Source organism: Aegilops tauschii, chromosome 7 (genome assembly GCF_002575655.3).
Source record: "Aegilops tauschii subsp. strangulata cultivar AL8/78 chromosome 7, Aet v6.0, whole genome shotgun sequence".
In the NCBI taxonomy this organism is placed as follows: domain Eukaryota; kingdom Viridiplantae; phylum Streptophyta; class Magnoliopsida; order Poales; family Poaceae; genus Aegilops; species Aegilops tauschii.
This window is the reverse complement of record NC_053041.3, coordinates 504,484,259-504,510,918: the sequence shown is the minus strand read 5'-3', so window position 1 is coordinate 504,510,918 and position 26,660 is coordinate 504,484,259.

The following is a 26,660-nucleotide window of genomic DNA, read 5'->3' as shown; positions in this document are numbered from 1 at the left end:
TGTATCAGCTTAAAATGAGGTGATAGTGTGTGTGTGCACGATCGAGAGGGCGTGTCTCAAGAAGGGAAGAAAAATCTACATAGATACAAGGAGCGGGAGAGAGACATGTATGCGATGGTGGAAGCACGAGTGTGCGGGTGTATAAACCTATCTAGAGGCTAGCTAGTCGATAAATGTTTGTGAGAGAAATACGAGTCGGGGTGCGAAAGCAAGAGTTTCGTGTGTGTGAGTGTAACAGCCCCAAAATTGGGTTATCAAATTTTGTGCTGTTATTCTCTCCTGGCACTCATTTTCAAAATTTTCTCCTGAGTTTGCTGGATGACCCTGAGAAAATTTTGTCATTTCCAACCTTTCAAAATCCTGCTCATGTCTATTTCAGTGGGCAAGACCTCATTTGCATCAGCTCAATTCCTCTTAAACCCTAATTCCAAATTTTTGGAATTTGGATATGCCCTTGTGATTACAAAGGAGCCACCATTTTCCTTGTTCTGTTGATCCTCCCAATTGATCCCAGATATCATCCTATCTTTCTTAACCTTGGATATGCAAAAATATTGCTAAGTCCAATGCAATATTTTTGAATTATGATTTATTCCTTTTCTTGCCTTTCTGAGGAATAAAATCCAAAGGCATATCTAGCCATCTCCTAAATTCATGAAAATTGGTGGAGTTGATGCTTATGCCTAATCCAAGCTCTGGCAAGTATATTGGCCATAATTAAATAAGGAAAATTGCCTTTTCCTATTTAATGCCAATATTGCATTTCTGCCAATTTCCAAAGGAACTACTATTTTTATAGCAGAGAAAATTCCCACATAAATTGTGGAGCTTGTCCTTGCTATATAATCACTAGTTACATTCTAATATCATGATTCCACAGTTCAAAATTTGGCACATGATCCAATGCAAGTTTTTGCCTTCTCTGAAATTTTGCAAAGGAAGTGCTTTATTGCTAAGTCCAATTGAGCTGCAATTTGGCAGGCTGTTTAACATTGTTAAATAACCCATGGATACCAAAGATGAGCTCAATCCATTCACCCTAGCTCCCTGTGCAATTTTTCAAAGTTTCTGACCAGAACACAAGTTTGTGAAGGAAGTACCTTCATAGTGTTTCCAAATGGGATGAAACTTTTCCATCCTCTCAAGTATCTCAAATAATTATCCTCCACCCAAATTCAGTTCATTTCATTGAACTATGTGAGCACAGGAGCAATTCTTGTTTTCTGTCCAAATTTTCAGTTTGTGAAGCAAGTGTATTTTATCTTGCTCCATTATGGCTGATAATTTTTCCAGGACTTCTCCTACTCATATAACCTATCTCCACAAGATTGTGGATAATTTCACTTGACCAATTGCCCTGAGGAGTTTTCTGAAGTTTTTGGACAGAAATGATAGCTGTGAAGGAAGTACCATTTTGGTGAGTCCATTTGGTATGAACTTTTTACAGCATCATGGTATGTTCAAATCACTAGGCTTTACCAAGTTATAGCCCAATCCATCACTCCTAGTGAGTGTTTCATCATGATTAAGTTTTTGGGTCAGTTTTGGTGGTTGTACAGCAACTATGGTAAATAGTTGTCCATTTTACCTCAAAACTCCCAGGACCGTAGTCCTTTCTACCCCAAGCCTCTCGGACATCAAATTTACCATTTACCCTCTCTGGTTTAATCTCTAGGATGTTGCCAAGTTTGCAACAGCAAACTTGTGGAGCTTGTTTCACTCATCTCCATTTGTCTCTGCCTGATCTTTCACCATGGCAACACTCCACGCTGGAAGAACTACGCGGTAGACATGAACTTACATCAGTAAAAAAACCAGAGCGCGCCATGCCAGTGGTGACTACGAGGGCAGCCAGCCAAAACGGTGGTCTAGCCACTGTTCGCGTCGGCATCGCTGCTCCGACCAGCTCTGGCCTCGCCATTAATGCCCAACAGTTACCCCTCGGCGTCCTCTTCCCTCTGGACCTCTGGCCCCCTTTGTTTTCTTCTCCGGCGAGCCGTGCCAACGACCGGAATAGTGCGCTCCTGTGCATCGTCGCCTTCCTCCCCGGTGTCCTCTTCCTCTGTTCGTCTCCGAGCGCTGCTCGTCTCCGTGACTCTCTGGCGCTCGTCCACTTCCCCCTCGTCGCCTTCCCATGCCTCCCCGTGACTGCTGAGCATGGTAGAGCCGCGGCCGGACGCGCTCGGCGGTGCCCGGCTCGGATGCCCCTGCCCTGGCTATAAATAGCCCGTCCGCGCCTCGTCCGAGCTCATCAGCAGCTCCCCCGCCCTCTTCTACGCCTCCCCAAGCGCTCATTCTTCCCGGAGCCCCTCTCTGTCCCCCTCCCCATCGCCATAGCTGCCGCCTCAGGTTTCGCCCGATTCCGGTGCTCCCGAGCTCCCCCCGTCGTTCCTCCACCACCACTGCATCCCCCATGATCCGGCGAGCCTCCCCGTGGTCTCGGCCTCTCCTCTCCTCCACCGTAGCCCCATTTCACCGACGACCAAACCCCCTCTCCGCCGCAGGCCCTGCTGCCCTCTGTCCGGCGCCCGTCGGCGGCAGCGGTTACCCCCATTAGATGCGCCTCTTCCTCCTGAGAAGATCGGTAGGTCGCCCGTCTCCTAGGGTGGCCGGATGCGCCGGCGGTCGCCGTCGGGGCGCGCCTGCTCCCTCGGCCAGGCGAGCACCGCGCGGGAGGAAGAAGGAGACCGACCGGGCGGGCCCCACCTCCATGCGGGCCCCGCAAGTCAGCCACCCAGGGGTTGACCTGGCTCGCTGACCTGGCGTAAGTGGAGACACCCCGGGTCAGATGCGCTTTCGCCTTCGGAAAGCGTACTTCGCCGTGCCTTCTAACAGAAATACGTTTTCGCTTTCTGAAAATGTACTTTCTGTTGCCTACGGTCAGTACTGCGCTTTCCCTTCTCTGAAAACGTATTTTCCTTAGTGCGCTTTCTGATTTGACCGACAAGGGCCTGTCTGTGAATATTTATTTTACAGATTAGTCCCTGTGATTCAAACGGCCGTATCTTTGCAACCATAACTCCGATTGAGGTGATTCCAACGCTCCCGTTCTCTGTCCGTCGAGCTCTTTCCGTTGGTATCATTTCCATAATATTTTCACACAGTGAAAATGACCATTTTTCCCTTGCACGTAAACAGCCCCTCCGAGAGAGAACTGTTTCCGGCAAATCTTTCCGCGATCGTTTCGCACTTTTTCTCGGAGTATTCCTCGACCCCCAGGCAAGCCAACCTATTATCATGAGCCCCGAACGTGCATGTTGACTTTGCTTGCACCTTGTGTGTGTGTAGTTGCAATTATTTCATATCGTTTTCGTCTGCAGTTATTCCATTTATGCCTGTCATGCATGCTTATGTTTTCATGATACCTTGGCCATGCTAATTAAAATGTTATTATTTGCCATGTCACTACTCTACTTTATTTTCGTGGCATCGTTATAAGATGTTATGATGATTGAAATGCACCGTGACATGCTAGTACTTGATATTGTCATGCTCTATATTTGATAGTTGTGTACTTGAGAAGTTCGATATTTTGTCCATCTATTTGTACGCTGCATGCTCATTGTTGCACTCATGTTTAATATGCTCATGATGATGGAGGAGAAAATAAAATGATTTAATAATAACAAACCTCCTCCGTCATCGATGGGATCGAGGCATAGTGCCACCAAATCGAACTTTTTCAGTGCAGCCACATTTGCCTTTGTGGGAAGGCCTTAATGCGAGCTATTGTCGTGACCTCTCGCCGGTGCCTCCCACTAGGGAAGGTTATGGGCGTGCTTACCCTGATCAGGTAAGTAGACATAACCTTGTGTGCTCGTTTTTGAGATTTTTGGTACCAGTCCCCGAGTGGGAGTTGACCACGACGGTGGTCGGGGTGTCTTTGGTAGACACGGGGCCACCCAGGACCAGCCCATTGGGGATTGGGTCGGAGTGGCCGGGAGAGCGTCATGGCAGTAGGTTGGTTTCGTCGGAATGCCGTTGGTCCACCCGAATGGGATGACGAGGCCAGGGGTTTCGTGGTGTGGGTACAGTGTGCTACCTTTGCAGAGTGTATAAAGTCTATCGATAGCAACAGTTCGTAGTAGGTCCCACTATCAGGTCTGGGTCGAAATGGAGGACAAACCGAAATAATTAAGTTGGTAAATAAAAATGTGATAACAAGAATATGGTAACTTGAACTATGAGATAGTCGTGAGGAGTCACGACGATATTTTGATGATGAGATAAGTGGTTGTGATCGCCGTAAGGATCACGGGCCAAATATTGGTCGTGGTTGTGATCGCCGTAAGAATCACGGTTGGAGACCAAGTGTTGGTCGTGGTTGTGATCGCCGTAAGGATCACAAGTTGTTCTTGAGAAAGACCACTTTGGTGGTGTGTTTGTGATCCAGAGATGATCACAGTTGATAACAGAGTCTGAGGGACTCGGTGCACAAGTTTGGTTGCATTGCTGGAATAATATATCATTATTTGCATTTAAAGAACCATGATAGAACAAAAGATGATTGCATAATGTTAACATGCTATGTCTGCATTGGATATTATTGGTAGTTTATTTTCAGCATAGTTTCTTGATGCCATTCTATGCTTTGATTGACATGTTAAGTTATGCCATGATTGAGATAAAATTCTATGTTTTGCTATTACAATGTTATAATCATGTTCTGATATGCCATGTCATTGCCATGTTAGTAGATGTTATGATTTTGTTCATGCTTAGTTGATTTTTATCATGCCATGTTTAGTAATTGATATGAGATAGGGTGTTGCATGCGCTCGGTTCTTGCTTTGTCTGCAGCTTGTTTGGATGCGATGTATTTGGTTGTCTTGCAAGTACATTCAATGTACTGACCTGGCGTGTCATGCCAGTTTTGTAGGTCGTACCCGTATTGCTCGCTTGATCCGTCGTGCTAGGCCGTAATCTTGCCAGTCCTGTGAGTTGTGGAGCCCAGCCAGAGTTGTTATGCTGCCAAACCAAGACTTCCGCCGCCATTTTTATCAGACTTCCGCTGTCATTTAATAGCCTTAGGGCTATGCCAGATAATTGTATTCATCAATGATGTAATCTCATATACATGTATTTGATGAATATTTTGTACCTGGAATGCTATATTATGGACCTGTCGTGCGTCAGGTGTTATCCTGGGCTGACGTGCGAAGGCCCCCTGCTCCATGCGGATCTGGGTGCCACAGTGAGAGAGAGACGGTAGTCGGGAAGGGGAGTGGAAGCAGGAGTTGTGTGTGTGTGTCTGTGAGAGAGAGAGAGAGAGGAGACGGTAGTCGGGGTTGTCTGATCGGTAAACAAATGAATAATGTCAGTCTGGGATGGAGACGAAAAGGAGACCGCAACAAATGTTGTGTCTACAGGAGAGAGAGAGAGAGTAATTTTAGTGGTATGAGTCATATGTAGAGACATATAGGGTGTGTGAGAGAATCCCATAGAGAGAAAGACAAAGTGAAAGACGAGTGGAGACTGTGTGTGTGGCGGTGAAAAAGAAAGCTTAGGTACCGAGTGATACCAGAGAACAGTAGAGACGTGAGAGATAATGAAAACCGTGTAATGTATAATGATAGGGAGAGTGTGACACTTATCAAGGGAGACGTCGAGAGACCATGTTTGCGAGGATAGGAGAAACATGAAGTGAGCGTGCGGGTGAGCTGGAGAAAAGAGAGTGATAGCTACCTGAAGGAGCATGCGTGCGAGAGAGATGGGCGTGAAAGGAGTGAACAAAAAAGGGATTCAAATATTTGAATTCGAGATGATGATACATGTAATCCATACTCGAACCAAAATTGATCTATCAAACATGCATACTCATATGAATTCACACACATCTATGTTATTTAATATGTAGATATTACTGATCCATACATTTTAGTAGAACATAATTTGGTTAATTTTTTTCGAATTCAACCTTAAGATTTCGAGATCGTTGTATTTGTAAATCATATTATATATATAAAGGAGCAGAATTCTTTGTTGTGCTTTTGAAAGTATATATAAAAAATGATGTATATAGAATGTAATTCCAATTGAAAATGGATCCCGCCCGAAAAAAATAGAATACAAACGGGATTCGAATTGAGTTGGCACGGTAAACGTGCACTCTGCAAAATTTGAACAAAACGGGGAAAGTCGTAGTAACCGCCCGAAACCAAAATCTGCGAGATGGAAATCACTACTGCCTATCCCTGCCACGCAAAGCCTATCTGCTGGATTTCTATAGGTTTCAATAGGGGTAGGTTTATAATTTCACCCAAACGTGACGTAATCGCCTCTCACCCGGATTCATACACGGTGGGCGCCAAAACACAGTGTGTCCTCGGCCGAAATTGACTCCCTCCCCGATTCATATTCATACACGGTGGGCGCCAAAAACAAACTCTCGTCGGCAAATATTCGGTGTATGCGAGATTACCGTCCTATCCCCAACCGACTAATGTTGCTGTGATGTAGTAGAAATTTGAAACGGGGGCTAAGTTTGTAAATTTCCTCGCATTTGAGACAAGCGTGCCCTGATTACATGGTTCCCCCCTTCCTCTCTACCTCCCTTTTCCCCATTCGTACTCCGTGGGCGCCAAAACACCCTCTCCACCCCACCCTCCTCCGTCCGCCGCCGTCCGCCACCCCATCCACCGCCGTCCTCCTCCACCATGCCAGAGCTGATACCCCGACGCCGCCGTCCATTACAAGAGATCGACCTCTCTCATCCACGGCTTCGGACCGGGATCCTTGCATCCCGTCCTCTCGCTTCATCCCCGCCGTCGTCCACCTTGCCGGCGCCGCTCCTACGACCGTCTCGTCCACCGCGCCCCGCCGCCACCGTCTACCCTCCTAGATCTGCTTCCACGCCGCCGACAGCCATCGCTACCGCAACACCGTCAAATTCTCAGCAGATGCGTACACGACGCCGCACCAGAGGCAGTACTCTTTCGTATCTGCTCAACTTATTTATCGCAGCAAGAAAATAGATCACCATTGCTTTACTCTGATTTCTTGTCTTGGTTGCGAAGTTGCCTTTGTCTGGTTTGCACCTTCAGATCCGCCATGGCACGCTCAACACTATACTCCCAATGCTTATGGTTTTCCCCTTTTATATTCCACACTAGTTAAATCACAGTAGACTAAATTTCAAAATTGGGTCAGTCGATTTTTCAGAGCTCGCCGGAGTTTGCTGGTGCGATCGAAGGGGCTCGGGTGGTTGTGGGGCCTCGCCGAACGAAGAAAATTCGATGCGGGTGGGGGTTGGGGCGGGGGTGGAGGGTGGGGGTGGCGGAGGAACACAGGCGGTGGGGGCCGGTGGTCCGGCCGGCGGCCCGTGCGGTGTTCTGTATGGGAAGAATCAGAGACGAGGAAGAAGAAGGGTTAGGAGACGTAGGATCTTCATCCAACTGCCTGAAATGGTTGAGAGACAGCTGGGAGTTGCATTCTTAATGTGCTCTGGTTCATCATGTGTGGGCACTGCGCAACCAACATTTTATTATCCAAAATCTGCTTGCTCGTCTTTACCATGTTCCTCTTCCGTTCTTCTTTAATATGTACTCTCTCCGTTCCTAAATACAAGTCTTTGTATAGATTCCACCATGGACTACATATGGAGCAAAATGAGTGAATCTACACTCTAAAATGTATCTGGATACATCTGTATGTGATCCATAGTGGAAATCTTTACCAAGACTTATATTTTGGAATGGAGAGAGTATGATAGTAGTACAGTATGTTCCTTGTACTGAAGATGAGCAGGGACATTTGAAGTGTAGAGGTCTATACGGTCGGTTGTGATGGACACTTTGAGCCTCTTTGATTCGTAGGATCTTGTAAACATAGGAATAGGATTTGTAGTGGCCTGCCCACTTGAATCCTATAAGAATAGCAAGGAAATGCGGGGAGCTGTGTCGCCTTTGAGAGTTACACTGATATTAACAGTACCGCACCTTCACTTGAAGAGAGCTGGTATCCGAAGCCTTTCTAGCAGTACCGGCAATACTAGCACATATATTCCTGCAAGTTCCACTTTGCTGATTTTACTCTGATGCTTAAGGTTTTCCCGTTATATCTACACTATGATCCGTGTAGCTGCTTTGTGTCGCACTAGCAGCAGTCCACTCTTGAAGCTAAACACTGCAATGACTTACAAAATTGGCACCAAGGCATTGAGTGCCATTCTGGATGCAATGAAACTCATACACTCCCCACCTGTTGATTCTTGTTCAGAATATGATCCTAATGACTATTCTAACCTCGAGGAGTCAAAGGCAGATGGCCTGTCCTGTTCACCCATCTAGGTGCCTGTTCTAATTTGGCAATGTTTTATTGATTGCGGGTATCTTGCATATGTTGTCTTGCATTTCTTCTACTTTGTTGCACCGCTATCTGCTTAGTTTACTCATCATATATGTCGAGATGCCATGCCCATCCATTATCAATACATATTCCATCTATCATCATACCATGTTTTTCCACTCAAATGCTGTTCTTGTGCATCAGACATCAAAAAGGAAGAGGGTGATTGCCGAACCTGAAGGAGCACCAGCAAAGTCCTTGAAAAACGTGGTGGTGCCGGAGAAATCAGACAGCACCCCACATATATTGGCTGTACAACCAGTGACACAAAACGTAGGACCGACTCCAGCAGACTGTACCCATACTTCACTGGCCACACCACTAGCCCCACCACACAGGACCTGCACTCCAGCAAAAGGTATGCCGATTTCATTTGCCATAGCACCAGCTGTACCACAGAAAAATCCCACTCCAGCAAAAAGTACAGCAAGTCCACCAGCCGAAGACCTATCCCAACTGCAGAGATGGCCAATTCCTGCAGATTGGAACCCCATTCCATTTATTCCCAGTTTAAAAGACAATGCTTTCAATGTTGTTAGGGACTACGTGCATATATTCCCATCATGGGAAGATTATTGTGAAGACAAACACCATTTTCACATCTTCCTGTCCAACTTACGTGTAAGTGCTATTATTCATGGTTATTATTTTCCTGTTTTCTGCTGATTGAACACATCAATGATTTATATTACATTGTTGTAACTAGGCGAGGGTTAATCTGGATAGTCATGACGAGCAAAGCTTGCTTGTGCTTTTCAAGGAAGCATTGCAGCAGTATCGGTGTTACCTGAGGAAATCACACTTTGATGGCAAGTCTATAAACGAATTTCTGGTGAAGTCTCTTGTGCTAAATTTAGAAGACATTGAATGGAAAAACCTTGTTATGCACTGGTCTCGTTCCCAGGATGAGGTACTGTCTATGAAATCACATGACAATTTGAACTTCTACTTTTTCGCATGTGCCTTACGGATCTTTTTTGCAGGAAATGTGCTCGAAGAAGAATTCCGGTTTGACAAGAACGACAGGATATCGCAAATATGCTGCCCGCTGCTTTGCACTTGTTAGTACCTGTTGTCCTGTATCACTGTACTTGCATACATACCTGGTTCATTATGTGACAGCAGTATGCATGATAGCTTGCTTATCAATTGTTCGCTCCAAATTATCTGATCTGTATGAATGGTTACATTAGTGTAGAATATATCCAATGCCAATGTTTTTTTAGCTCTGCATTGTTCTTGTAAGTACATGCTGTCCTTTATCAGTGTACTTATAATGACATGTAGTTGTTCATGTACCATCACTCTGTAGCTTATTTTCCTTTGCCCTCCATTTTCTACACATCAGATCTATATTTACTCTTACCATAAGGTTGGTAATGAAGAAGTTTAGCTGTGCATTGCTCTTGGCTGTACTTTTTGCCTGTATCGCTGCACTTACATTTATAGCTACTTGGTTATGTAGCATCACTCTTCATCTTATCTTAAATATTCTCCATTTTTTCGTATATTATCACATCTATATTTACTCTTAACAAAATGTAGAATAAAGGCAATGCTTTTGAAGAAGATTCTGTGGTAAACTTCTTGAATTGCCCACCCATCAGCATGGACAAGGCCTTTATAGAGCCTGTCTTCACCAATAATGTAAGTTTGTCCATCTCAAGACTTCAAACTTTGTTGTATATATTTGGTTAGGCATGACTGCAACAGCTGTTTATTTTTGGTGTTTGCATCAAATTGCTTGTTTAAAGTTTATTATGTAGTTCATAAACAAAAGTTTGTCCTTTCTCAATTTAAGTTTTCAGTTGTACAACCAAGTTCCTTCTTCATACCATGTAAATTAAACTATACAGAGCAAATGATCTTCTTTTGCACTGCATGTATGCTTCTATTCTTCATCCGCAATCCAGTGGTGTGGTGAACCTACCCACTACAGCACAATGTCATATTCTGCAATGTCTTAACTATGAACAATGTCATATCATTCTACTATTATTTAAACCGTCTCTTTGTTTGCCAATCTGAAATAGTATAAATTGACAGCACACTAACCATTGATACTTATGAGTTCTTGATCTGTAATCCAGTGGTGTCGTGAAGCTGCCAACTCATTCACAATGTCATTTCCTGCCATGTCTTGACCTGAACAATACCATATTGTGTTAATGCAATTTTAAACTGTGTCACTTTATTCGTCAGTAAGAAATGTAATGAATTGTCAGCACTGATACTTTTATGTGCAAAACCTGTCATCTGTCTGCTTGTTTATCTTTCAGAGTGAGGAAGATATAAGTGTTGAACAAGCGCAGTCTCATCATCTTGCTCAGCTGCTTGCGCTGCAGCTCCCCAGCAGGTCTAACCTTTCTTGAACTCTATTGAAGTGCTGTCGGTTTTGTATATTATTTTGTCGGCGTGTTTATTTGCACTAGTGGCGATCTTTGATGCCCAGTGTATGTAATCTGCTGTCTGCTTGTGCTTTATTATCATAGTGGCGAACTTTGATGCCCAGTGGATGTAATATGCCGTAATTTCTTTATTGTATAGTCTAGGTTTTTTCTTATTCACGATGCTGCAGTTATTTTACTGTATATATATATATATATATATATATATCCTGTTTTCGCAGTAAACCGGCCAAACCGTAAAATTACGGTACATAATCGGGCCGTCATGCAATCACGATGTAGGTTGGGCCTGAAAGGTGCCGAACAGCTCACGGGCCGGCAGCAGCCCGAAATGAACCCCGGCCCATGATTGTGCGAATCAAATCACGGGCTTTTAACAGGCCAAAATTGTCTCGGTCCTTGTTTGGCCCAATCAGATATCGGCTGCGAGCAGGCCGGATGCAAACCGGGCCATAGTTAGGCCGAACTATATGACGGGCTTTTAACAGGCTGAAATTAATATAGGGCCGAAATGTTAAACGGGCCCTTAACAGGCCAAAACTAATATCAGGCCGAATTACTAAGCGGGCCTTTAGCAAGTGGGCCCAAAAGCATAGTGTCCAGTTGACAGGCCAAATCTGATATGGGCCATAATTGAGCCCAAAGCCTCTTAAAGGGCCGCACCTGATCTGGGCCGTAATTTGGCCCAGAACGTGGTAGGCTTTTAACGGGCCGGATCTCATATGGGCCACTATTAGGCCTGGAGCGTGGCAGGCCATTAATGGACCGGATCAAATATGGGCCGGCATTTGGCCCAAAACATGGCAGCCAGTTAATGGGCCGGCCTACTAGGGTCCTCAAAATCTTGTGGGCCTACAGCTGGGCCAGCCCATTAATGTCGGCGAAATCTCATGGGCTTTTAGCTGGGCCGGCCCATTATGATCCGCAAGAATCTTGTGGGCCTTTACCTGGGCCGGCCCATTATGGCACACAAAAATCTTGTGGGCCTTTACCTGGGCCAGCCCATTATGGCCCGCAAAATCTTGTGGGCCTTTAGCTGGGCCAGCCCATGATGGTCCGCAAAATCTCATGGGCCTTTAGCTGGGCCGGCCCATTATGGTCCGCAAAATCTTGTGGGCCTTCAGTTGGGCCGGCCCATTTAAACTTGATGGGCCGGTCCACGTGTCAACATATCATAGGCGCGTCTCGCCCATTGGATGAGTGACACCTGTGCCAACGCGGACCTGACACGTGTCTCCTCTAGCCAATGATGATTTTACATGTGGAAAATCCCCATTGGTCGGGGTTGTTAACGGGTTATCGGATCCAAAACCCAACCCGATAGCTTAACGGCGTTCCGTTATGGTGGATGCCACGTGTCGGTCACCCTTAACGAAAGCACTTCTGTGACGTGCGATTTATCATCATGGAAGTGGACACTTCCGTGATGATAATTTTGGTAATGTCATGGAACACTTCTACGACAGCACATGTATGACTATCTTGATTCTGTCATAAATTTGTCATGGATGTACATGCATGACAAAAAACGCGACCTACTGTGACAAACACGTATCATCACGGAAGTGTCTTTTTTTTGTAGTGAGAGGTAGCGGCCGACGGCAATGTCCCATGCCGCTGAGGGGGGCGTGCGCACGGGCACTGGCGTGGCGGGTGCAGCCAAACGCACAAGGGCCGGCGCCACAGTGGGTGTAGGGGCGCGCACGGGCACGGGCACGGGCGCTGGCGCTGGCATGTACATGAGCTCGGGTGGGTTCGTGGAGACCTCGCTGACGCCCGCGGCTTCCAGATCTGCGATAGTGCTCGGCGACCAACCCGTCAATGCTACGGGGATGGTCGCTGGCACGGGCGCGGGGATGGGAGCTGGGACGGGAGCGGGGGTAGCAACCGCCGTGACCAGCTCGTTCTGGGCCATGTCCATGAGGCCCCATTCCTCCTTATTTTCTATCTCCTCTGGCTCGGAGTCGACTTCACCAAACTTGAAGACTAGTGGCAGATGTTCGTTCTGCGCCATGGCGTTGGTGGAGGTCTGCGGGAGGGAGGGGAATGGGAGGTGAACAGTAAGGCCGCCCGTATTAAACAGCGGCTCGGGCGCCATTAATGGAGAGGAAGGCGGGCAGCCATGGAAGTCAAAGGGCTCACTTCCCAGTGAGCCTGCGTAGCGTACAGCTTGCACGCTTCCCGGTGAGCGTGCGCATTCGAGGACAGCTTGCACGCCTCTCGGTCAGCCTGCGCACCGGACTGCGCTCGCACGTCTCCCGTTCAGTCAAGGTCAAGCAACTGTCCACACGACATCTCCTACAACCATTAAAACCAAGACACGTGGCATCACATGAATGGTTAACAGAACGCACACGGTTTGAATTCTACAAACGTTTGAGATATTAAAGTGGCAGCTATTTTTTCGAAATGCCTTTGTTGGCTTTCATTATTCGAGTGCGCATTCTCTCAAAATGGACACGAAAAACGCCACAACATGCCGGGTGCCATTCCATGATAGCATGCCAAGTTTCATGAATTTCAGACGAGTTTTGAATTTACTAGAATTTAAAAACAGGCATCTCAATGTTTTGGCGGCAATCAACGATGCCCTGGTGTTTGAAATTCATTCCCATTTCTTGCATGGGACCTAAGCATGCACCCAAGGACACACATTTGATTTTTCAACCAATTTATATGCACCGGAGCATGTGCATGTAGTTCAAATTTGAATTATGCACATAAATGCATTGAAAACTCAGTTAATGCATAAAAATGTCCAAACGAACCCCCAAAAATCCCCAAAATTGACACAACACTCCTGTTGTTCTATCTTGACACGAGAATTTTTTTGAAAGCAATAAGAGGCAATGGATATCGTTTCGTCCCCAAAGGTGGGACGTTCCCTACCGAAACCATCATGCTTGTTGTGAGAAGCTGTGGTTTGTGAGAAGCATATACCCGAACCAGCCCCGAATGGGACAATTTTTTTACCACGACATGTTGATGCCGCTCCATGATAGCATGCCAAGTTTCATGAATTTAAGACGAGTTTTGGATTTACTAGAATTTAAAAACCAGGCATCTCAACGTTTTGCCGGCAATCAACAGTGCCCTGGTGTTTGAATTTCATTCTCATCTCTTGCATGGGACCTAGAAATTCACCCAAGGACACACATGTGATTTTTCAACCAACTTTGGTGCATTGGAGCATGTGCTTGTAGTTCAAATTTGAATTATGCACATAAAATGCCTAGAAAACCCAGTTAATGTATAAAAAAGGCCAAACGAACCCCGAAAAATTCCAAGATTAAACACAACACTCCTGTTGTTCTATGTTGACACTAGAATTTTTTTGAAAGCAATAAGAGGCAACGGATATCGTCCCGTCCCCAAAGGTGGTACGTTCCCTATCGAAACCATCATGCTTGTTGTGAGAAGCTCTAGTTTGTGAGAAGCTTATACCCGAACCTGCCCCAAATGGGACAATTTTTTTACCACGACATGTTGATGCCGCTCCATGATAGCATGCCAAGTTTCATGAATTTTAGATGAGTTTTGGATTTACTAGAATTAAAAAACTAGGCATCTCAACGTTTTGCTGGCAATCAACAGTGCCCTGGTGTTTGAATTGCATTCTCATCTCTTGCACGGGACCTAGAAATTCACCCAAGGACACAGGTTAGATTTTTCAACCAACTTTAGTGCATTGGAGCATGTGCTTGTAGCTCAATTTGAATTATGCACATAAAATGCCTAGAAAACCGAGTTAATGCATAAAAATGTCCAAACGAACCCCAAAAAATCATAAAAATTAACACAACACTCCTGTTGTTCTATGCTGACACTAGAAATTTTTTGAAAGCAATAAGATGCAATGGATATTGTTTCGTCCCCAAAGATGGGACGTTCCCTATCGAAACCATCATGCTTGTTGTGAGAAGCTCTGGTTTGAGAGAAGCTTATACCCCAACCTATCCCAAATGGTACAAAATTTTCACCACGGCATGTTGATGCCGCTCCATGATAGCATGCCAAGTTTCATGAATTTCAGACGAGTTTTGGATTAAATAGAATTTAAAAACCTGGTATCTCAACATTTTGCCGACAATCAACGGTGCCCTCGTGTTTGAAATTCATTCCCGTCTCTTGCATGGGACCTAAGCATGCACCCAAGGACACACATGTGATTTTTCAACCAATTTATATGCACTAGAGCATGTGCATGTAGTTCAAATTTGAATTATGCATATAAAATGCCTAGAAAACTCAGTTAATGCATAAAAATGTCCAAACGAACCCCGAAAAATCCCAAAAATTGACACAACACTCATGTTGTTCTATGTTGACACGAGAAATTTTTTGAAAGCAATAAGAGGCAATGGATATCGTTTCGTCCCCAAAGGTGGGAAATACGTTCCCTACCGAAACCATCAGGCTTGTTGTGAGAAGCTCTGGTTTGTGAGAAGCATATACCCAAACCTGCCCCAAATGGGACAATTTTTTTACCACGGCATGTTTATGCCGCTCCTTGATAGCATGCCAAGTTTCATGAATTTCAGATGAGTTTTGGATTTACTAGAATTTAAAAACCAGGCATCTCAACGTTTTGCCGGCAATCAACAGTGCCCTTGTGTTTGAATTTCATTCCCATCTCTTGCATGGGACCTAGAAATTCACCCAAGGACACACATGTGATTTTTCAACCAACTTTAGTGCATTGGAGCATATGCTTGTAGTTCAAATTTGAATTATGCACATAAAATGCCTAGAAAACCTAGTTAATATATAAAAAAAGGCCAGAATAACCCCGAAAAATTCCAAGATTAAACACAACACTCCTGTTGTTCTATGTTGACACTAGAAATTTTTTGAAAGTAATAAGAGGCAATGAATATCGTCCCGTCCCCAAAGGTGGTACGTTCCCTATCGAAACCATCATGCTTGTTGTGAGAAGCTCTGGTTTGTGAGAAGCTTATACCCAAACCTGCCCCAAATGGGAAAAAAATTCACCATGGCATGTTGATGCCGCTTCATGATAGCATGCCAAGTTTCATGAATTTCAGACGAGTTTTGGATTTACTAGAATTTAAATACCAGGTATCTCAACGTTTTGCCGGCAATCAATAGTGCCCTAGTGTTTGAAATTCATTCCCATCTCTTGCATGGGACCTAGAAATTCACCCAAGGACACACATGTGATTTTTCAACCAACTTTGGTGCATTGGAGCATGTGCTTGTAGTTCAAATTTGAATTATGCACATAAAATGCCTAGAAAACCCAGTTAATATAAAAAAGGTCCAACGAACCCCGAAAGATTCATTCCCATTTCTTGCATGGGACCTAAGCATGCACTGAAGGACACAGATTTGATTTTTCAACCAATTTATATGCATCGGAGCATGTGCATGTAGTTTAATTTTGAATTGTGCACGTGAAATGGCTAGAAAACCAGTTTAATGTATAAAATGTCCAAACGAACCCTGAATAATTCCAATTCATTTACGACACACATATAGTTGCATGTTCACTGCAGATAAAAGGTCTAGCAATTCAAACATCGTCCATTGCCGCTGTGACCCCATTTTGTAATTCAAATCAAGTAGATCCCACACAGTTTATTATCACCAACTGTGTGAGATGTAGTACAAAATATCTTGGAGCACCGTCGGTGTATAGTACGCCTATGGCTTACGCGAGAAGGTGCGTCGGCTATAGTCCACAGCCGGCGTGTCAAGCACACTAGCTCACTCCCCAAAAACTCCCGCCTCTGCATCCCTCGCAATCTCAAAAATATCTACCGTCTGGAAGGTTTTAATGTTTGATAGCACACGATTAGTATGTGTGGACCATGTGCGACGTCTGTTACTCCCGCTCTGCTTCAGTCCCTTGATTCAAATTTTCAGTAGCCCCAGCATTTTATTCCTGCCTCTGCATCCTCGCAATCTCAAAAATATCTGCTCGCCCTTGATCCAAATTTTCAGTAGCCCCGCCTTGTTACTCCTGCCTAGTAAAATTTTCAGTTGCCGCAGTATTTCCTCAAACACAACCTTGCCCCCCTCCACACACACCCCGAAACCTCCGCTCACACAGACACACACAACCCTCCAAACCATTGGTATGTCGTCGCCATTGCCGGCACCTCCATGCTCAACCTCTGCTTGTGTGCTAGGGAGCTCGAGGAGCCATTGGCCAAAAAGAGGTTTACGCGGCCTTTTTGCCCGACGCCGGCGAGAGGTGGCCGCTGAGGTGTCCTTGTTGTCCTCCGCGGGCCCGATCCGCTGTCGCCGATCCCCCGATCCGCCCGCCCCCACGCCCCTCCGCAGGTTCGAGGACTTCCCCGTCCTCCCTCGGACCCAGCAGCCGACGAAGTCCTACCTCGGGGTCCGGCAGCGGCGGCGGGGGACGTGGCTCGCCGAGATTACAGATCAAGAGACCCACACCCGCCGGTGGCTCGGTAGCTTCCACACGGCCGAGCTCGCGGCCATGGAGTACGACCGCTGGCAGGTCTGCTACCACGGCGCGGCGGCTAGGCTCAATTTCCCCTTCGGCACACGTCCGGTCCACCTTGTTCCGCCGGAGCCAGGGGTGGTGAGCTCGGCTATGGCGCGGGAGGACCGTGGGGCGTGGGAGCGCCTCAAGGCTGAGGCTGCCGACGTGGCCTACATGCAAGAGCTCCGCCGGCACCACCCGGAGCTCGTGGAGGTGGAGCGGGCGATCTTTGCCGGCGCGGAGGGTGTGACGCCCCCGATTTGACCGTACACTAATCATGCACGCAAATGTGTACGATCACGATCAGGGACTCACGAGAAGATATCACAACACAACTCTAAAACATAAGTAAGTCATACAAGCATTATAATACAAGCCAGGGGCCTCGACGGCTCGAATACAAGTGCTCGATCATAGACGAGTCAGCGGAAGCAACAATATCTGAGTACAGACATAAGTTAAACAAGTTTTGCCTTAAGAAGGCTAGCAAAAAAGTAGCAACGATCGAAAAGGCAAGGCCTCCTGCCTGGGACCTCCTAACTACTCCTGGTCGTCGTCAGCGGCCTGCACGTAGTAGTAGGCACCTCCAGTGCCGTGGGAGTCGTCGTCGACGGTGGCGTCTGGCTCCTGGACTCCAACATCTGGTTGCGACAACCAGATAGAAAGGAAAGGGGGAAAAAGAGGGAGAGAAGCAACCGTGAGTACTCATCCAAAGTACTCGCAAGCAAGGAGCTACACTACATATGCATGGGTATATGTGTAAAGAGGCATATCAGTGGACTGAACTGCAGAATGCCGGAATAAGAGGGGGATAGCTAGTCCTGTCGAAGACTAAGCTTCTGGACATCTCCATCTTGCAGCATGTAGAAGAGAGTAGCTTAAAGTCCTCCAAGTAGCATCGCATAGCATAATCCTACCCGGCGATCCCCTCCTCGTCACCCTGTTAGAGAGCGATCACCGGGTTGTATCTGGCACTTGGAAGGGTGTATTTTATTCAGTATCCAGTTCTAGTTGTCATAAGCTCAAGGTACAACTCCGGGTCGTCCTTTTACCGAGGGACACGGCTATTCGAATAGATAAACTTCCCTGCAGGGGGTGCACCACATAACCCAACACGCTCGATCCCATTTGGCCGGACACACTTTTCTGGGTCATGCCCGGCCTCGTAAGATCAACACGTCGCAGCCCCACCTAAGCACAACAGAGAGGTCAGCACGCCGGTCTAACCCTATGCGCGCAGGGGTCTGGGCCCATCGCCCTATGCACACCTGCACGTTGCGTACGCGGCCGGAAGCAGACCTAGCCTAGTGGCGTTCCAGTCCAATCCGGCGCGCGCCACTCAGTCGCTGACGTCAAAAGAGCTTCGGCTGATACCACGACGTCGGGATACCCATAACTACTCCCACGTAGATGGTTAGTGCGTATAGACCAAATGGCCAGACTCAGATCAAATACCCAGAACTCGTTAAGCGTGTTGTTTATCCGCGAACGCCGACCAGGGCCAGGCCCACCTCTCTCCTGGGTGGTCTCAACCTGCCCTGTTGCTTCGCCACAAAGTAACAGTCGGGGGCCGTCAGGAACCCAGGCCCACCTCTACCGGGGTGGAGCCACCTGTCCTTTCAGCCCCCTCATCAGAATCACCTGCGGGTACTCCTCGAGCCGACCCGACTTTAGTCACCACATGTGTCATGTATATAATGTATATAGTATATACCCGTGATCACCGCCCAGGTGATCACGGCCCGATAGTATAGCACAGCAGACGGACAAGAATGTAGGGCCACTGATGGAAATCTAGCATCCTAGACTAAGCAGTAGGATAGCAGGTAAGGGGAACAACTGTAGCAACAATGACAGGCTATGCAACAGAATAGGATTAATCGAAAGCAGTAACATGCTACACTACTCTAATGCAAGTAGTAGAGAGTAGAGTAGGCGATATCTGGTGATCAAGGGGGGGGCTTGCCTGGTTGCTCTGGCAAGTAGGAGGGGTCGTCGACTCCGTAGTCGAACTGGGCAGCAGCAGTGTCGGTCTCGTAGTCTACCGGAGAGAAGAGGGGGAAGAAACAGTAAATACAATGCAAACATAAGCATGACGATGCGTGACATGTCAATGAGCGGTGCTAGGGGTGTCCTAACGCGACAGTAGGTGGTACCGGTGAAGGGGGGAACATCCGGGAGGTATTCCCGATGTTTCGCGTTTTCGGACAGACGGACCGGAGGGGGAAAGTTGCTAGTTCGATAGGTTAGGGAGGTGTGGTGGATGAACGGACTGCGTATTCGGATTCGCCTCGTCGTTCTGAGCAACTTTCATGTTGAAAATATTTTAATCCGAGTTACGGATTAAAAGATATGATTTTCTAAAGATTTTATTAATTTCTGAATTTAATTAATTATTTAATTTAATTCGAAATTAGGATTTATGACATCAGCATGATGTCATGCTGACATCAGCAATCAACAGGGGTTGACTAAGTCAACTGACATGTGGGTCCAGTGGGACCCACCTGTCATTCACTGTTAAGGTTAATTAGGGTTTAGCTAATTAATTATTATTTAATTAAATTAAACAGGATTAATTAACTTAATTAATTAATTTATTTAGTTAATTAATTAATTAAAATTATTTTTATTTATTTATTTATTTATTAATCTTTATTAATTAAATTATTATTATTATTTTATTTATTGTTATTATTATTATTATTTTTATTTTTAATATTTTTATTATATTTATTATTATTATTATTATTTTATTTATTATCTCTTTTTTTTATTAACAAACGTTCTGGTGGGCTAGGCCCCGTTGTCCAGTGGCCCAGGTGGGGCGAGGCCCACCTGGCAGCGGCCCAGAGGGGGCGATGCGGGTGCTGTTTCGGGCGCGGGCGCGAGCGTTCGCGCAGCGGGCGCACGGGCGCCAGCCCGAACAGAGGCGCACCCGACCGGGCGCTGCGAGGCGGCAGGGGAGCTCCGGCGAGGGGGTACGGCGCGCGGGGCGGGCAAGGGCACCGACGGGGCGAACGGATCCGTGGCGGGCGGAGCAGAAGTGGCACGGCACCAGGGCGAGGACGGGAGGAGCGCCGGGCGGCACCGGAGCGGGGCGCGGGGAGCGGCAGCAACGGTGGCGGGCTCGGCGGCAGGTGCAGGCGGAGTTGCCGCAGGGCTCGGGGGCGCGCGAGGCGCGGCAGACCGGAGCGGTGAGGGGGGGGGGGGCAGCGCGTGCGGGCGGTAGCAGGGGAAGCGGGCGGCAAGGCGGGCACGGCCGGTCGGAGTAGCGCGTGGCCAGGGCGCGGCCGGCCGCGGTGAGCGCGGGGACGGAACGCGCGAGGCGCGGCGACAGTCGCGGGGGGGTGCGAGGAGAGGGGGCGGGAGCCCGGGGCCTCACCGCGGGTCCGTAGGGATAAGGGCAGTGGGCGCGGGGAGGACGACGGGGACGAGGCGACGAGCTCGGAGGCGGTTCGGTGACGGAGAGGGGCTCCGCGCGGCGACGTCGGTCTCAGGCCGCCGTGGTTGTCGGGGGCGAGGCGGCGGGCGCGGCGACGGGGTCGAGCCCTCCTCGATCCAGATCGGGGGAGAGGGAGGAGTGAGTGGGATATTTCGGGGGTGGGGGAGGTGTCGGTGGGGGTGGGATAAGGTGAGAGGGGGGAGCGCGGGGTGGGCCGGCCGGCTGGGCCTGGGGTGGCCTAGTTGGGCCAGGTCCAGTGGGGGGGGGCCTTCTCCTTTTCCCTTTTTTTTTCTTTGTTCTGTGTTCTTTTGCATTTTCTTTTTATTTATTTGTTTATTTTCTTTTCTGTTTTATGTCATTTAAAAGTATTTAGGCATTTTTTAAAAAGGAGTTTTCTCCACAATAATTACCAGTGTATTATTTGGCACCCACCGAACATTTTTGTTTAAATTTTTGAAAACTTTTATTTTCCACTTTAATTATATTTTGAAGTTTGAACTAGGAGTTTGAAAAGGAAGGTGATCCAAATGTGATCAAGCCCTGTTTTAGCACATGATTAGCTTAATCACAGGGGGTTACTGTAGCATGATTCTCAGGGTGTTACAAATCTCCCCCACTACAAGAAATCTCGTCCCGAGATTTAGGAGGTAGAAGGAAACAGTGCGGGGTATTCTTCGCGCAGACGATCCTCTCGTTCCCAAGTGGCCTCATCTTCAGAATGGTGTGACCACTGGACTTTGAGAAACTTGATCGCCTTCTGACGTGTGCGGCGTTCAGCTTGATCGAGAATGCGGACCGGATGCTCCTTATAGGAGAGGTCTTGCTGCAATTCGAGCACTTCGTGATCCACCGCTCGGATTGGATCCTTGAAGCAACGGCGGAGCTGTGACACATGGAACACATCGTGAACCTGAGAAAGGTTCGGCGGTAGTTCTAGTTGGTATGCCACTTTTCCATGCCTTTCGAGAATAGTGAATGGGCCAATATAGCGAGGAGCTAGTTTGCCCTTGATCCCGAAGCGGTGAGCACCCTTCATAGGTGTGACTCGAAGATAAGCCTTTTCGCCAGGTTGATAGACCATGTCTTTATGATGACGGTCATACTGACTCTTCTGACGTGACTGAGCAGTCTTGAGATTCTCGCGAATAATGCGGACTTGTTCTTCGGCATCTTGGATAATATCCGGACCGAAGAGTGGACGTTCCCCAGTTTCTGACCAGTTCAGGGGGGTTCGGCACTTTCGTCCATATAACACTTCGAAGGGGGCCATCTTCAGACTAGCTTGATAGCTATTATTATAAGAGAACTCAGCATACGGGAGAGATTCCTCCCATTTCTTGCCGAAGGAAATAACGCAAGCTCGAAGCATGTCTTCGAGAACTTGATTGACGCGTTCAACTTGTCCTTGCGATTGAGGATGAAACGCAGTACTGAATGACAGATGAGTTCCCATTGCTTCTTGGAAACTTGCCCAGAATCTTGAAGTGAATAAGCTACCACGGTCTGAACTGATAACCAATGGAATACCGTGGAGTGAAACAATCCTGGACATATAGAGCGTTGCCAACTGGCTAGCAGTGATCGTTTCTTTGACTGCCAGGAAATGTGCAACTTTGGAAAGCCGGTCAATGACGACAAGAATAGCATCATTACCTTTTTGCGATTTGGGAAATCCAGTGACGAAGTCCATCTCAACATGGTCCCATTTCCATTCAGGAATAGAGATAGGTTGCAGAGTTCCAGCAGGCCTTTGATGTTCTGCTTTGATACGACGGCAAACGTCACACTCAGCAACATAACGAGCAATGTCTTGCTTCATATTAGTCCACCAGAATCTCTGACGGATATCTTGGTACATCTTTGTACTACCAGGATGGATACAAAGAGGCGTATCATGAGCTTCTTTCATAACTTCCTGTGTCATATCCAGGTTTTTCTCTGCACATGGCACCACTAGGCGGCCCTTGAAGTATAGGGTGCCATCTTCAGAAATGGTGAAGAATGAGGGCTTTCCTTCTGCGAGGTAGCGCTTAATCTTGTGGGCTTCAGAGTCATACCCCTGTAGCCTTTTGATGCTGTCCTCGAGATCTGGTTTAGCAACTAGGGTATTGAGGGAACCCTGGGTAACAACGTGGAGGTTCACCTTGCCAAATTGTTTAGGAGCGGGAGCGAGTGCACCCGGAGGAACAATATGGAGGTTCAGCTTCCTGAATTCTTCAACAAGCGAGGGCTGAACTTTATGAACCTGGAGGTGGTTGCAGTAAGACTTGCGGCTCAAGGCATCAGCCATTACATTAGCCTTGCCTGGCGTATAGGAAATACCCAAGTCGAAGTCTGCAACAAGCTCCATCCATCTCTGCTGACGGAGGTTCAGATCTGGCTGAGTAAACAGATACTTCAGACTTTGGTGGTCAGTGAAGATCTCGCAACGATTACCGAGAAGGTAATGTCGCCACTGCTTCAGCGCATGAATGACAGCAGCAAGTTCGAGGTCGTGAACTAGGTAGTTCTCTTCGTGAGGGCGCAATTGTCGAGAGGCATAAGCAATCACTTTGCGGTCTTGCATTAGGACACAGCCTAATCCTTGACGGGAAGCGTCGCAGTAAATGACGAAGTCCTTCTTAGTATCAGGTGGAGCTAGAACTGGGGCAGAAGTCAATTTGTCTTTGAGTGCCTGGAAACTTTCCTGACATTTGTCTGTCCATTGGAACTTGACGCCCTTATGTAACAGGTTAGTCAGAGGCCTGGCGATCTTAGAGAAGTTCTCGACGAATCGACGGCAATAGCTGGCGAGACCGAGAAAACTTCTGACTTGCTTAACGTTCTTGGGAGGAGTCCAATCAAGAATAGCCTGAACTCGCCCGGGGTTGACGGCAATACCATCCTTAGAGATGACATGCCCCAGATAGGTTACTTCGGGTAGCCAGAATTCACATTTAGAGAACTTGGCATATAGTTGATGTTCTCGTAGCTTTTCCAGCACAAGTCGAAGATGTTCAGCGTGTTCTTCTTCGTTCTTGGAAAATATCAGGATATCATCCAGATAAACCACGACGAACTTGTCGAGGTAATCCATGAATATATAGTTCATTAGACGAGAGAAGGTGGCTGGAGCATTGGTTAAACCGAAAGACATGACGGTGTACTCGTATGAACCATAGCGAGTCACGAAGGTGGTCTTTGGGATATCCTCTTCGCGAACACGGATCTGGTGGTAGCCCAACCTCAAGTCGAGCTTAGAGAACACTGACGAACCTGCCAGTTGATCATACAGATCATTGATCCGAGGAAGAGGGTATTTATTCTGAATGGTAGCTTGGTTTATAGGACGGTAGTCTTGAACTAACCGGTTTGTCCCATCCTTCTTCTTGACAAAGAGAGAAGGTGCTCCCCAAGGAGAGCAACTTGGGCGAATGAATCCTTTGCGAAGAGACTTGTCGATTTCCTCCTTAAGCTCAAGGAGTTCATGCGGCGGCATTTTGTAGGGTCGCTTGGCTATAGGAGTGGTGCCTGGTTTCAAGTCGATGATGAATTCGACAGCTCTAGCAGGGGGAATCCCTGGAAGTTCTTCAGGGAAGACGTCGAGGAATTCACGCACGACGGGAATATTTTCAATGCCCTCGAGTGGTGCAGCGTTCAATGCATTCAATGCATAGAGCCTTGCCTCGGCATTTTGCACCAGAGTAGCTTGGTAAGCAACTATTTCATCTGAAGGGTGTAGCAGATGGACGGTTTTAGTGACGCAAACTCTAGAAGCAGTATGCGCTTTCAACCAATCCATACCCAAGATGAGGTCGATGTTAGACGTCTTCAGGATAATGGGAGAGGCATAGAATTCCAGCCCTTCGATTTCCACGGGGACATCGATGCCAACCAAGGAGGTTTGACACTGTCCCACGGGGGTTTTGACCAATACAGAGGTGTTCATCTCCTCGCATTTAACGTCGTGCTTGTATGCAAAATCTTCTGACATGAATGAATGCGATGCACCTGTATCAAATAAAACGGATGCTGGTACTGAATTTACGAGGAGTGTACCCATCACAGTAGCAGGCTGGTCTTGAGCTTTGTTGAGATCAACGTGGTTGGCATGAGCACGACCATAAGACTTAGCATTGTTGTTGCGGGGCTGATTGTTACCACGGCCAGTTGCTGGAAGGGCCAGTTGATTCTGGTTCTGGTTGCATTCTTTAGCACGGTGCCCTGGTTGACCACACCTGAAGCACAAGCCATTATTCGGAGTGGGAACAGGAGCTTGGGATGGTGGAGCTGGAAGTCTTGACTGCCTGGACGGTGGTGTAGGCAGACGAGGGGCAGCATAGGTCTGCTTTGGGGCAGAAGCATTTGGACGATACATGCTGTTCGGGATCCATATCTTACGCTTCTGTGAGGGCGGGCCCGAAGATGAGCCCGTGTCACGGTTGCGCCTGTGTGAGCTCTGGTATTCCTGTAGACCAGTTTCAACATTGATGGCCTTGTTCACCAAGGTGGCGAAATCAGCAAAGTCATGCACTAGAAGTGCGAGCTTGATGTCAGCTTGAAGGCCATCACGGAACTTCTCCTGTCTGCGTGCATCAGTTGCAATGTCTTCTTCAGCATAGCGGGACAAGTCCAGAAACTCCCGCTGATAAGCTTCGACAGTTTTGTTGCCTTGGGTGAGGTTGCGGAACTCACGCTTCTTCCGGTCCATGACTCCCTGAGGAATGAAGCGGGCACGGAAAGCAGCTTGGAAGTCTGGCCAGGTGATGATTGTTCCAGCTGGCAGAGTACGCCTGTGGCTGTCCCACCATTGAGCTGCGGGTCCCTTCAAGAAGAAGGAAGCAAAATTGACATAGCTGGCAGGGGCTACATCAGCAGACTCCAACTCATAGGTGATGTCACGGAGCCAGTCATCAGCATCCAGGGGCTGAGTTGAGCTGCGGTAGATGGTTGGGTTGAGGCGTATGAAATCTTGAAGAGTCACTTGAGCTGGCTGTTGGTTCATATTGGGGCGAGGAAACTGAGCCATCATATTTTCCATGAATTGGCGGTTCAGTTCAAACTGTTGGATCATACCAGCCATGTACTCAGGTGGTGGTGGGGCATCGCCACCACGACCACGACCACCTGGTCTAACCATCCTGCTAATATATAACAGGGGTAGTTCAGCATTGAGAAAATTTGCAATGACAAGAATCATTCATGATGAAACATGCACAATGAATGGAGCACGATAGCTACTACATAGTAGTCGGCATAACTTACAAAAGGGGCCATGCATAGAGTTCAGTACATAGAGTTCAGTACATAGACTAAAACATCATAGGCGGCACACAGGCTCGCGGCGACTGCAACTAATACTACAAGCAAGCCTACATCAGTCCCAAGAGGTACTGTGGAGGTAATCGTAGCCTGACAGCTGGTAGTGAGGTAACGGATAATCCTCCACGTCAGCAGACTGGGGGCCGCGGATACTCAGGTGTAGAGCCCGGTGCTCAGGTGGCAGAAAAGGACCAAGTGCGGGAGAGTAGCCTCCCAGCTCTGGCCAACCGACACCGTGGGGCATCACGGTCCTGGCTGGGTAGATCGCAGCATGCGGTACCTGTCCAGACCGGACAAAGGGGTGCAGCAGCGTCAGAGCACGGTAAAGGTGCTGACGGGTGGTGTACATCTCGTGGCGAAGAGCTCGGTTAGCTCGATCCAGCCCATCAGCATGCAGAACCAGGTGCTGATGGTAGAAGGGCTCCCGGGTGACAGTGGAGTAGGCAGCAGTATAGTATCCCTCCGTACCAACATCAGAGGCGATAGCAATGTGCCTGAAAGGGGAGGTGTCCAACTCTTGATACTCTCCACGAAGACGTGTCAGAGCAGCATAGGCTGCATCGTGGACAGCCATATCGATGGTCACACCAACACCATGTGCGGTGTGCAGCACAGTAGTGGAGTCGTACTCCCGAGAGTAGAGGTGGACGATGGCACGGTACTGCTCCTGGTTAAAGTCCTGGAACTC